Genomic DNA, 14269 nt, shown 5'->3' on the forward strand with positions numbered 1-14269 from the left:
GCTTGGGGGTTGACTGAGAATGAGATAGGGGTACCGTTATAACACCCCAGCTCCTCGCTGAATACATCTGAGTAGTCAGCGAATAAGGAGTCAGTGTCAGAGGTTGAGACAGCATGGACTCCTGTTAGCCCTAGGCCGAGATGGGGAAACCAATCAAGCCCCAAGAGTGTGGGGAGGTTGCCGTTAACTACCACTAGAGGTAGGTGACCTTTGAAAGTTTTAAAATTGACAAGGAACTTGCCTCTGCCGATTACAGGAATGTCCTTCCCCTGGTAGTCCTTCAGGCTAAACTGGCACTTCTGGAGCCGGCTTCTTGATAGGCTGGGCTGTAGCCTCTTGAGGGTGCTCCACGAGATAATTGAGAGCGCTGACCCTGTGTCAACCTCCATGCGACAAGGTTTACCTTCTAACAAAACGGAGAGAGAGATTTTACTAATGGTATGGCAAGTGTGCTTGGCATGGGGGTAAGTGCGACAGTTCAATACTTGCCTCTGAGGTCCAGAATGTGAGAAGGGAGGGTGCCTTTGTGCCGAGTTGTGAGGGGCTTGACAGACTCTCGCGATGTGCCCCTTTTTGTGGCAGATGTTGCAGGTGGCTCCTTTGAATTTGCAGGTGGCCCTCGGGTGAGATCCACCACAGGATAGGCACAGGGTGATGTGTTTGGGTGGACTGATGCTTTCTTGCTTGGCTCCTACCTGTGGTTGCCTGGCGTTGGCGAGGCGGTGGATGTCGGTTTCATCACTGGGGCCTTCCTCTATGACCACCTCTTCGGAGTGGACTGGAACTGCCGTTGGCTTGGAAGTAGGACCTTGGATTTCGGAGGCTGAGTGTGCTGCCAGCTCTGCTGCCAGGGCCTCCTCGACGGCTTGTGCGAGGTTGAGGTCTTTCTTAGCGAGTAGGCGCCTTTGGAGGTGGAGATCCTTGACTCCGCAAACTAGCTGATCGAGGAGCATGTCCTCCAGGTAGGTTCCAAACCCACAATGGAGTGCTGCAGTCCTGAGGGCGGCCATGTACTGGTTGATGGTCTCTTTGCCTGATTGCTTCCTCATACGGAAGGTGAATCGCCTGGCAATCTGTGAGGGTCTGGGAGAATAGTGGTTAGTAAGGATTTCTAACAGTTCTGACCATGGAACGTTTTTTAACTCACGTGGAGCCACGAGTGCTGTGGCAGTGTCAAAGACGATGGCTCCACAGTAGATCAGGAAATAAGATTTTTTCCGGTGCTCCCCTGCATCAGCCAGCCCAATTGCGTCGATGTAATGGTTAAAGCGGTTCTTGTATGATTCCCACTTCTCCTCATCCGGTTTGAACGCTGGGAAGACTGGATTGGAATTCATAGTGAGGAAATCAGGTTGTCTAATCTGTTGGAAAAATCTCTCTGGGGCAGCAGCAGGAAGGTTTCTTGTGCCTGTGTCAGGCAAGTGACTTCAGCTCTGGAGAGGCTTTTCACAGCTCTCTCTCTCTCTCTGGGCTAACACGTGGTTAGGCTGCCCGGCCGTTGGCAGCGTTTTGAAATTCGCGCCTGCGTGGGCGTCAGTGACTTGAATTACAGCACCGCGCTGTACTTTTAGGGCAGAAATTCAAATGACAGCCGTTTGAATTTCGCACCTAAAGAAACGAGCGGCTGCGGCTCGCAGCGCTTCACTTTCCCTGTAGCTTGGCTAACAAGCGGCTACAGACGCTTCTCACTCTCGCTGCTTGCTGACCGCTCTCTCTGGCTGCGGATCAGCGTTCGCTTTCGTTGTCTGCTGATCATTCTCTCTAGCTGTGGATCAGCGTTTGCTCTTATTGCCTTCTGATCGCTTTCTCTGGCTGCGGATCAGTGGCTTAGTGATTCAGCGGTTGCAATGTGCCTCTGGTAGCCATCCCATCCTCGTCGCCAGTGTTAAGTTTGGGAAATGAGAGGCTGAACCAGGGCATGGATGCAACAAATACTTTATTAGAATAATAAAGGACTGAACGTGCTTGCCAAGCCTGGAACTGGCTCGCAGTGATCAGCAACTGGTTGGACCCCGCAGCCTGCTTTTATAGCTGGCTGCTGGGGAGAACCAACCAATGAGCGAGGGGGCAGCCGCCCCCGCAGCGCAAACGGACCTGAGTGGGAACTCCTTAGAGTTCCAGGGACATAACAGTTAAATTCACAGTTTTAGTGGTTTCCATCTTTTCATGAACAAGAGCATATGTTATAATATTTTCATAATGAATCCTATTTGAAAGTCCAGCAGTATGAATCCTGTTCCACAGTACCAACCACTAAACTTGAACATCTAGCTATGCTTCCTGAATTTTAATAATAGCTCTCCTTTCTGGGCATGACATGTTGCTTATAACGTTTTTTTAAAAGTGCAGATTATATTTCAAGGGATGGAGGGAAGTCAAAATTGTGACAGGAATATGTGTGGAAGCTCTGGGATGCAACTAGATTTGTGATCTTAGTTTCTAAAATCTAGTCCTTGACTTATGATCTTATGACCCCAGAATTACAAGTCATAAGTTGTGCTAGTCATTAACCATGTCACTATGTGACCATCCTCTGTTTTGTACAAGTAATCCTCAATTTATGACCACAATTGAACCCAAAATTTTTGTGGTTAGGTGAGACATTGGTTAAGTGAATTTTGCCCATTTTATGACCTCTCTTGCCATGGTTGTTAAGTGAATCACTGCAGTGGTTAAGTTAGTAAAACAGTTGTTAAGGGAATCTGGCTTCCCCACTGACTTTGCTTGTGAGAAGGTTGCAAAAGGTGATCCTGGGACACTGGAACCATAATAAATATGAACCAATAGCCAAGCTGGTTCAGATTTTGATCATGTGATTATAGAGATGCTGCAATGGTTGTAAGCGTGAAAACTGGTCATGAGTCACTTTTTCAATGCTGTTGTAACTTCAAACAGTCACTAAATGAACTGTTGTAAGTTGAAGATTATCTGTATCTTTTTGTAGTGGTTGTGAAGCAAATGCCGCCGTTCTTAAACAAATCCATTGTCCACAATGGTCATTTTTTGCTGGAAAACAAATGCCACCTTCTGTCAAAAAATCATAAATTGTGTGTCAGCTGCCGAATGCTCAAAGTGCAATCACATGACCATAGGGGGTAGGATGTGGGGTCATTATATATATGACTGCCCTGCCTTCTTAAGCAACAGGTTGTAAGTCAAGGACTACCTGTATTGTTTATTTTCTGTAAGCCACTGGATCAAGTCAAACTTTATTGATACGCTATCATAAAGAAGATTGGCATGACACTTTTAAAAATAGTAAAATAGTAGGGAGGGTAGAATCTGATAAATCACATATAATATAATTAAAGTTTAGGAAGAGGAGAGATGTTTAATTCCCTCTGTTCCCCTGTCCCTTTGGGGATTAAACATTTTTTTTTCTAAGTCTAGCCGTTGTTTAAAAAATTTTCTACTTTTTTCCTTTCCAAAAATTTGCACAAAATCATGTTGCAAAGGATTCCATCATCAGAAAAGAGAGAGAGAGAGAGATTTAAACATTTAATCTTGGAACAGATAATCTGTTCCAAATGCAAAACACAAGTGGAGGAGAGGAGTTTCAGTTTTAGTTTCACAGCACCAAGCAGCTTTAGTACAGAACAGTTGAGCTAAGTCACACCCAGGCTCCTTGCTGTCTCCTTGCTCACACAGCAAATACTGTTTCAGTTTCCAAACAGCCCTCGACTCTCACACACTAACAGAATGCTAGCCAGATGAATAATGATGGATGCTGGTAGGCAGAATTCCTCCCCCCCTTATTTTCCTCCCCCAAAACTAAGCCCGACCCCATAGTTTCATAGCAAAGCAAGGGTATCAAGCTAGTTAATTATATCTACATGTAAACAAGTAAAATTTCAAAATGTAGAAAGGATTCATCAAAAATGAAATAAGCAATTGATTAAAACAAATGTATAAGGATTTCCATCTACTAAAAAAAGTTTTAAAATGTAGATAACAGATAGATAAAAGTATTGGATAGTATTTCCAAAGTATTTTCAAATGTTGGAGACAAATAAATTTCAGAACATGTTTACAGCAATGTGTAAAACAAACCAAAAATGTAAATTTTCTTACAATAAATTTGAGTTGTATTGTTGCTCAATAGTGAGATGGGCAGCATAGACATTGAATAAGTAAATAAATACATAAATAAAAAATTCAGTCCCAGGGACTCTTGCAAATTATATGTTCCTAATTCCTTGAAGACAGAGTTCCTTAGTCTATTGTGGCCAGTGGGCATACTTGGAATTTTCAGAGTCTGTTAACAGGCATTCTCACTGAATGTTTGCCATCATTGGCAGATCCAGTCATAAGAGAAGGCAAACAAACATTGGATTTTACACACACACACACACAAACAAACATACTCTTTATTTTTCAGGGCCCAGAGGCATCATTAGAAATATAGGTTGGTCCTGGTTCTTGTAGCTTACTTTAAAAGAATAAAGTAGCTTACTTGTAGCTTACTAATAACAGACCACAAATAAGTTGGGGAAGAAATTGGTTAGCTGGGAAGACATGTTGACAAGCACAGTGCTACACTGGGTACTATTATTGGGGAATAATACCAAAAGAGCCATAGAAGAAAGACATGTAGTTCTCTTCATTCAGTTCCAGTGGAGGTTAATCCTCTTTTAATTCCACTGACTCCTTCAGCTTCCAGAACCATGTATCAATTACAATTGGTTATAATTGTACAATTGATTATAATTTCTGTTATAAAACAGTCTACTGATGAAATGGCCAATATCTTAGTATTCCTGTTACACGAGGTTCTCTTCATTTCTGGGAAGACTGATATGCAAAGTCAGTTATTCTATAAAGTGTTAAACTAAGTAGTTTTGACGGATTTTTAGTGGTTTGGTTAAGGTCATTTTTTAAGCTAGAATGTGATTTGTTATCTTTTACAGATATCCATGACTAAAGTTTGTGAAACTGATGATTAGCTGAATTAAATATATTTTTGAGTTTTTAAAAACAGTTATTTTTCATTTTTGTTAGATGAGTTCATTTTTGGTGCTAATTAACAATATAAAGATCAGTTTCTAAATAATCTTGCTACTATGGTCAAATGCTTACTTGTAGATACAGATGTTGTAGGTACATACTAGAATTACAGTCTCATAAATATGCTCTTTTTATGGATTGCTAATTTCAGTACATAAATGCAGTTCCTTGCTAAGTTTCTCACCATGTTCTTCTTATTGAATCCTGCCATAGGATTCAATATCTGTACATATTTTTGAGTCTACGTGGCTCTCTGAATGGAACCACTCCATTCCCTGAGGCAATATTACACATTTGAATCAAAGATAGTTACTATCAATCATCACTTAAATGATTCAAGGATATCATATTTCTGTCAACAGTTGAATATATTTTCATTTCTGAAATATGTGTTTGTGGGTGTGAGTGAGTGCTATATACACTATTCAATTTAATTCTCTGTTTCAAATGTGAAAATTAAAATATGGCTTTCTAGATAAATTCCTCATCTGGAGTTCTTAACATAATTCTTTTTTGATAACTAGTTTTTCTTTGTATCTGACTTTTCTTATTAACTTCTTAAGACAATCACTGGCTTGATTATAGGATTATGCAAGGATGAAAGAAGTGTGAACTTGTCTTCCCATGTCTGCCTATCACTTATTTCAGTTGTAGCTTCCATTCTACAAATGTCACATTGCACATTCTGCAGATTTCAGAAACAGATTTTAGAAGAAAGACAGGACTGTTCTGTTACAAACGAATTCTGCTCAAGTGTTTTTGCACTGAATTATGAATATCCGTTTCATGCTCCTTGAGAACTCTGAAAAAGATTACATTTATGAGACCATAAAACTTTATTTTCATAATAAACTTGACTAGTTTGTTGGCTTTTTCTGTTTTATACAGTAAAAGTTATGATGATATTACTTGAAAGTAAAACACAGGATTTGACATTTGTAAACAATATTGAACAGTATAATTTATACTTATATTTTAGTTTTCAATTACAGATCTACAAAATCAAAAGTTGATGCGATAGGCTCTTTACCTCAGATTTAGATTTGTAGGGCTTTCTTTAGCTGTGTTGAATGTGGTTTATACATTATACAATTCAAATATAAATTACTGTTATGGGAATTCTGGAAATTTGGGGGGGAGCAGTTAAATGTTCCAAATGTGCTTAGTGGAGACTTTCAGCTCCTCCACCAATAACTGCCAACATGTGATCTCCCAGAAGAAGATGGAGTCCTAAAACTGAAAAAAGTATTTCATCCTGCAGAAAAGGGAGTGGCACATGCTCCTTGAGAACAATTTTGCTCCAATCAAGCCAGCAATCACAGAATGGATATAAAAGCTTTCTTTTGTTTCAAAAAGTGCTTACTCTTCTATATGTCCAAATGATTACCTAAAGCAGTCTGTTGTAGGTGTGCATAATTTTCCAATATTTTATACATCAAGTTCTATTACAAATCATAGTATTGAATATCTTACTAGTTTCTTCATGGAATACATGAGATTTATGAAAAGTGCCACTTAAGGGACCATTTACTGCAGTCTGTGAATATTGTTACTTGCATTTCTATTTTGCTCAAATGCTTTTGAATGTAATGATGAGTGTTTTTGCCTTCAGTCTGCTCAGGTATTTTATGTTTGAATATTTGAGTGTATTTTTTCAGTTTTAATATTTTGTGTATTAATAAAAGGAAAAAAATATAAATGGTTACTGTGTTCTTCAGCAATATAAAGCTAGCTTCAATTTTCACACAGTTTTTAAAGCAATGGGTAGAACTAGCTCTGAAAGCATTTTATTGATACATTATTAGTTCACTTTTGTTCAGCAGTAACATGTTGTATTACAAACATTGATATAGGTAAAAAAAAATAGTAAGGATTTTTAGCTTGGAATTACTTGGACTGTTAATTGACCAACAGAAATGATTGGGGGGAAAATACAGCTAGCAAGAATGAAGGAACAAAGGTTAGCAGCAAGCCATTCCAGATTGTTCAGAAAACTCCATTAAATCAATCTCAATTTTATCTTCAGTGGGGAAAGAAAAGAGTAGCTTAATTTACTCTGCTATTTTCCTAAAAATGATGGCTTATGGAAGGAATATTTTTTGAATTTTTGAATTTCATATTTTTCTATGAGCTGTCCATGGGAGGAGATTACTTAGTTTTGTTGACTGCTGTGAACCAGAAAAATGAAATGATACATATTCACCCATTTTGTAGAAAATTACTTCTTTTAAAATTAATTTGGCATATCGTCTGGTAGATACATGCGATTTTCCCACAAGCCCCTCTTCTTCCATATGGCTAGTAAATCATTTGGTAGATTAGCAATCTCAAATGATGCATGTCCTTGTTTTAATTAAATATAATTAACCTGTTTAGTATTTATGTCTCTACATTTATTACGCAGGTAAAGAGAGAGACTCCTTTAAAGATTTTTAGTCCAAAATCACTCTGAGGCTATATTTTTCGGTAGCTGAGACAGCAATTAAATAGGTTTAAATGTACCTAACTTATCACTAAATCTATCCTCAAGGATTTATTTTTATTTTAAGGGAATAATGGCAACTCACAACTCCTCCGTGGTTGATTCCAGTCTGAGGTTAGGGCTGGGCAATTGGAGCTTGGCGGGTTGAATCAGGCTTCCCTTTTATTCAGGGAGTGACAGCACCCCCATCTCTTCCCCCCTTTCCTTTGGTTGGCATGACGGCCCCTCATCGCAAAGGGTGGCTTGACCAAATTTCTCAATTGCTCCAGGGATTCACTTTGGGTTTCAAGTAGGAACTTTGGGGTTCTGATCTCTTCCCACTTGATCTTCCATTTCAATCCCTCTAGCCTGCTTATGGGTTGCATCTTAAAATGGTAACTTGGATGGGGGAACTCAACCTTGGCTGCTTCAGGGACTTTTTTCCACAAATACTCATCCCTTTCCGCTTTGGTCATTGAGACGGGCATTCTATACATCTTGGTTTCCATGATCAGCAATGGCTACACTGGGATTCTGACTTGGCTGCTGGTTCCTGGAGTTGCCTGACTTGGAGTAGGGACTACCTCTTTCTCTGTTGCCAGGATCAGGCTTTCCTCGGAGAGCCTGCCTTCTATCATGGTATCCTGCGTTCCTCTCCATGCACCCCAGGTATTGGAGAGCAGGTGGAGGGTCCAGGGCTCAGGAATCCCAGTCATTTTTAATTAGTTTTGGGAGAGTTAGCTTAATGTCAGGGTTCCAACCCTTGCCCTAATGCAATTAAGAGTCTTAAGCCACCTGGCAATAAAAATCCAGTCTTTTATTAGGAGCACCATGTCAGCATTACCTAGGTGAAGCCAATCTTTTCGTGCCTTGCCTCTGATCCTGTTTCCCTCTCCCCCCATCACATTTCCCAGCAAGGTAATTTCACAGGTTGTAGAAGTCACTCTCTCCAGGTATTGCTGGTATCCATTGGAGATGGCCTTGATTTGCTCTGCCAGACTGCATTGTGTTATGACTGAGGATTAATTCCTTGGTGCAGCTACGAGGTGCGATTTCCCATCCCCCTGCCTATGGCAACTCATGAGTGGGTCAAGGAAGCTTCATGAGTTGACACAGCAATCATCTAACTCTAGGATGCTGCAAATACAAGCTGGTTGCCAACTAGGTGAATTTTGATCATGTGACACTGAAATGTTTGGAAGTTACTTTTTCAATGCTGTCGTAACTAACAGTTTTTAAATAGATGTAAATCAAGGACTACCTGCCTATTCTCAGCTTTGAAGAAGATCTGTATATATACACTGCTCAAAAAAATAAAGGGAACACTTAAACAACACAATGTAACTCCAAGTCAATCACACTTCTGTGAAATCAAACTGTCCACTTAGGTAGCAACACTGATTGACAATCAATTTCACATGCTGTTGTGCAAATGGAATAGACAACAGGTGGAAAGCATAGGCAGTTAGCAAGACATCCCCAATAATGGAATGGTTCTGCAGGTGGTGACCACAGACCACTTCTCAGTTCCTAGGCTTTCTGGCTGATGGTTTGGTCACTTTTGAATGCTGGCGGTGCTTTCACTCTAGTGGTAGAATGAGACGGAGTCTACAACCCACACAAGTGGCTCAGGTAGTGCAGCTCATCCAGGGTGGCACATCAATGCGAGCTGTGGCAAGGTGGTTTGCTGTGTCTGTTAGTGTAGTGTCCAGAGCATGGAGGCACTACCAGGAGATAGGCCAGTACATCAGGAGATATGGAAGAGGCCGTAGGAGGGCAACAACCCAGCATCAGGACCGCTACCTCTGCCTTTGTGCAAGGAGGGACAGGAGGAGCACTCCCAGAACCCTGCCAAATGACCTCTAGCGGGCCACAAATGTGCATGTGGTTGCTCAAATGGTCAGAAACAGACTCCATGAGGGTGGTATGAGGGTCCAACATCCACAGGTGGGGGTTGTGCTTACAGTCCAACACTGTGCAGGACGTTTGGCATTTTCCAGAGAACACCAAGATTGGCAAATTCACCACTGGCGCCCTGTGCTCCTCACAGATGAAAGCAGGTTCACACTGAGCACATGTGACAGACGTGACAGGGTCTGGAGACGCTGTGGAGAACGTTCTGTTGCCTGCAACATCCTCCAGCATGACCGGTTTTGCAGTGGGTCAGTAATGGTGTGGGGTGGCATTTCTTTAGGGGGCCACACAGCCCTCCATGTGGTTGCCAGAGGTAGCCTGACTGCCATTAGGTACTGAGATGAGATCCTCAGACCCCTTGTGAGACCATATGCTGGTGCGGTTGGCCCTGGGTTCCTCCTAATGCAAGACAATGCTAGACCTCATCTGGCTGGAGTGTTTCAGCAGTTCCTGCAAGGCGAAGGCATTGATACTATGGACTGGCCTGCCTGTTCCCCAGACCTGAATCCAATTGAGCACATCTGGGACATCATGTCACGCTCCATCCACCAACGCCACGTTGCACCACAGACTGTCCAGGAGTTGGGGGATGCTTTACCCCAGGTGTGGGAAGAGATCCCTCAGGAGACCATCCGCCACCTCATCAGGAGCATGCCCAGGCGTTGTAGGGAGGTCATACAGGCACTTGGAGGCCACACACACTACTGAGCCTCATTTTGACTTGTTTTAAGGACATTACATCAAAGTTGGATCAGCCTGTAGTGTTTTTTTCTACTTTAATTTTGAGCGTAACTCCAAATCCAGACCTCCGTGGGTTGCTAAATTTGATTTCCATTGATAATTTTTGTGTGATTTTGTTGTCAGCACGTTCAACTATGTAATGAACAAAGTATTTAATGAGAATATTTCATTCATTCAGATCTAGGATGTCTTACTTTGGTGTTCCCTTTATTTTTTTGAGCAGTGTATATGTTTATAATCCTCAATCCCTTATGGATAATTTGAATGTTTTATCTATGATTTCTTTGTATTTTCATTTTATGTTGCTATTTTAAAATTTATACCACCTGAATTGCTAATTTTAATCTTTCCTCATTTGTTGCACATGTGTAGCCTGAGCAAGCATTTTAGCATTTTTCATTTACTGTTGTCTTTTAGCCAAAATTCTTTGTATATACCTTTCCTATGTATCCTAATATGGTCAATTTAAATTTGGTTATTTGAACACTGATTCCCTTGTGCTGGTTAATGACTGCACTGAAGTTCTTTCATCTAACCAAATTATTATGGTTACTACACTGACTGTGAACAAATTCTGGGATTTGAAGTTCACAATTTTGTCAGAAGACTCAGTTGGAAAAAAAAGCCATTTTGATGTTAAAAAACAACATGGTCTTCTGCTATTCTATTATGTAAGAGATTTTTATTCAATGATATAATGGATGAGGCAGAAATGTTTAATCGCTTTGAACTCCATCACTATTTTGATGCACATTGGATAATGAGTCAGTAAGATGGGGAGGTATATATGAATCTGTTACTGCCTTTTGTAATTCTGCTTGGAAGTCATGGTCAATTACTGACCTTCATTTTTTCCTAAAACTGTAAGTAGGAGATATGACTTACCTTGCAAGTTAGTAAACTGCTGAACAGAGAAAGGAAAGTCAATGTTTACTGGTAAGTTTTATTTCTAAGTGGCTTTATTTTTAAACAATAGATTTGTACACCTGGAGGATTCTCATATTTTTTCTGAATCATTTTACTCAGCATATGGATAGCATGGGTAATTTAAGAACAAAAGCTTGAATAAGGAAGTTAAGAGTCAAATTATGCTGCTGATACTCATTTGCTTACAAATGAATATTGCAGTAGTCAGAGTTTCTTTTAATTATTGCTTGAGACAAATTATATAAATTCATGAACTAGCTTGCATAATTGCTTCAAATGTGTCCTGAACATTCAGGCAGAGAATCCTTTGAGCTGTTGTTACTTGCCCACAGTCTGCCAATTTTTCTGGCATGTGGAAGCTGTTGATCCTGGTTCTGTGTACCATCCTGATAGCAACAGAGTTGCCTCAGGGTCCTCCATTAAGGCCTGATGAAGTATGGAAATCTTCAGATAACCCCAGGAACAGAGATCTGGCAAGGAAAACTTTGGAACAATCTGTTTATACTAGTTTTTCTCAATTTGGTATCCTCCAGATGGATTGGGATTACAACCACCAAATTCTCATTCTTAAAGACGCAATAATTTGGGGGGATTGAGAATTCCAGGATATCTGGAATAAGGTTGGTTGATAGAGATTGGTCTTAACTTGTGTTTGCTTGTGTGCATTTATCTATAGTATCCTATAAGTAATTTAAATTCAACTATGCTGGTATAGAATCACAATTCAGATGTGCTAGAACCGTGATGGTGAGCACCAGCCAAAAACCTGCACTGTGTGCCTCCCATATGCTTTTCGGCCCATTTGAGGCCGTTTTTGCCCTCCCGAGGCTCGAGGGAAGCCTCTGCAACCTCAGGAAGCCAAAAAACAGACCTTCCGGAAATACCGGAAGTGTTGAAATGGACCCTTTTTCAGCCTCCAGAGGCTTCCCACGAGCCTCTGGGAGGGTGAAAATGACCTCCCCCGGGCTCCAGAAGCCCTTCAGAGGCTGAAAACAGGCACTTCCGGTATTTCCAGAAGGCCCATTTTTCGGCCTCCCGAGGTTGCAGAGGCTTCCCTCGAGCCTCGGGAGGGCAAAAACGGCCTCAACCGGGCCGAAAATCATCTGGGAGGTGTGCACATGCACAGTGTAGGTAAGGGGGCGGGGGGGTGTTGTGCGTGTATGTGGGGTGGGTGGGTGGAGCACACTGCATTGTGGGCACGCGCGCACTTTCGGCACACCACAACAAAAAGGTTCACCATCACTGTGCTAAAACAATATGACATTTATCATATTTTTCTTTCATTAATGTCTAACAATTTTTTGATGAAGAATGACAAATGACTTGAAATAATCTTAGAACATGTTAAATAACAAGCAGTTAATTAATGGCTATTCTAAGTAAGATGCAATTTTCATTGCAATTCTTTTATTCAATTACTGTATTAATTTGTGATAAAACCCAACATGTGGATGGAAATAACATTTATTTGGCTTGCATAGATACACTGTCAATTTGTGTGTGACTATCCACAATTTGGAAATAATACACGTGCAAATTTATAAACAAGTAAGTGTTTCTTGCACATACTGCATTGTGTGAGAGTTTTGAGTCACCAAAAACCAAAATGGTGCCATTAAACTCTCTCAAAATAGGACAGAAAAATTATCCAACCTTATTCTAACCAAAAAAATGAACAATGGGCTTTTCTTTTTCTTTTTTTACTACTGTCTTTAATCCAGTTTGACTCCCATGCATAAAAAGTCCAGAAACGAAACCTCTCCCCCAAAGAAAAGAAACCATCATCGCTATATAGTCCCAGTGTTCATGGATTTCAGAGGAGGACCAGCAATGGAGTAATCCATAATACTATGAACTACATTGGTGGCAGCCAATGACTAGAAGGGAGGGTATACACTGTACTATTGCATAAACATTTAAGTGCAATGGAATGAAATGTAGCAAGTGAAACATCATTGTTTGTGCCAGCACAAGTGGGAAAACACTACTTTTGATGTGAGGCAGAAAAAACATGGAGATGGCCTTTCCAGTAGACTGGAGAGATTATAGGATTGCTGCAGTTTTGGGGGCAAGATTCTCAGAAGTAGTTTGTAATTGCCATTCTTCGGAGGAAGTGATTGGCTAAAGTCACCCAGCTGGTTTTGTGCCTAGCTCACAGATTAGCCTAGTGCCCTTAAGCGCCTTAACCACTATACCATATTGGCTTTTCTACAATAGCAGTCACCTCCCCTTATTTAAAACCATCCAAGGGCAGCTTCAACTATAAAATCCATTAGCATTTTGGATTTGAAACAGAGGCAATAGAGACAGGCTAGTGAATGGTAACAGGGCAGCAAATTTTATTCTAGAATATTTTCTGTAAACCTAAGGATAAGTGGATAGTGCTTATATTCAGTATTGCAGATACTCATAAAAAATAAGTCAGATGCAACTAAGAGCAAATGACTGGCGTTTTTGAAGTAGCCAACACAGAAGCAAAGTGAGAAAAGGCAGATCATCCATAGTCCCCATGGATGGAAAACAGTATTCCTCTAATTTGGGATGATCTCCTCTCCAATTCTTTGAAGCAACCTTGCTTGTCTTTCAAAAAAAGAAAAAAAGGCCCTGTATTAGTTATTTACAATTGAAAGTTGACAAACGGATGTCAGAAAATATTTTGCATTTCTTTTGCCAGAAAAATGGTAAGGATCGTCCTCCCTCCCCTCCGAAAAAAATCCAGAAATCTTTCGCCTCTACTAGAGTATCTTTCCTTTTCCACCCGACAAACTTCATCCAGTATCTCACCTTGCCCTCTTCTCTTTGTTCTTTTTCCACCCCAGATATATAAAAGTAATTAACCTCTGCTAGCCATTACCCCCTGGAGGGAAGTCAGGAGTCCAAAAGCGATTCAGAGAAGTGACAATGCTGACATAGGCGATTGCTGTTATCCTTCAATTTTTGGACTACATCTCCCAGAATTCCTGGTAGTCAACTGAGTTGAGCGAGGCTGATGAAGTACCATGATAACGCCCATTCTTGTCAAAGTTAAAAAGGTGGATCCCACAATAGTACTAAAGCATGGTTACAACAGAGTTGTTTGACAATAATAGTATGAACAGAAAATGACCATTTATTACAGTATTTGATTTGACTGATAATCTTCCCCTTTAAAGAGATAAATCCTTCCTCCGATTTTAAGCGCTTGAATGCAAGAAAGGGAAAAATTCTCAGCGCTTCCTCCCT

General features: G+C 40.7%; 1 long non-coding RNA gene across 1 annotated transcript; it reads right to left on the bottom strand.

The window, feature by feature from the left end:
* Positions 1-13362: 13362 nt before the first annotated feature.
* LOC148127937 (uncharacterized) lies at positions 13363-14225 on the bottom strand. Its single transcript, XR_015740709.1, has 2 exons — positions 13902-14225; positions 13363-13627 (listed from the first exon to the last, which is right to left on the bottom strand). It is a non-coding gene; the product is annotated as an uncharacterized LOC148127937 (long non-coding RNA).
* Between the last annotated feature and the right edge of the window lie 44 nt (positions 14226-14269).

This window comes from Pseudonaja textilis, chromosome 1, assembly GCF_049901715.1.
Source record: "Pseudonaja textilis isolate UNSWEBS1 chromosome 1, rPseTex1.2, whole genome shotgun sequence".
Lineage (NCBI taxonomy): Eukaryota > Metazoa > Chordata > Lepidosauria > Squamata > Elapidae > Pseudonaja > Pseudonaja textilis.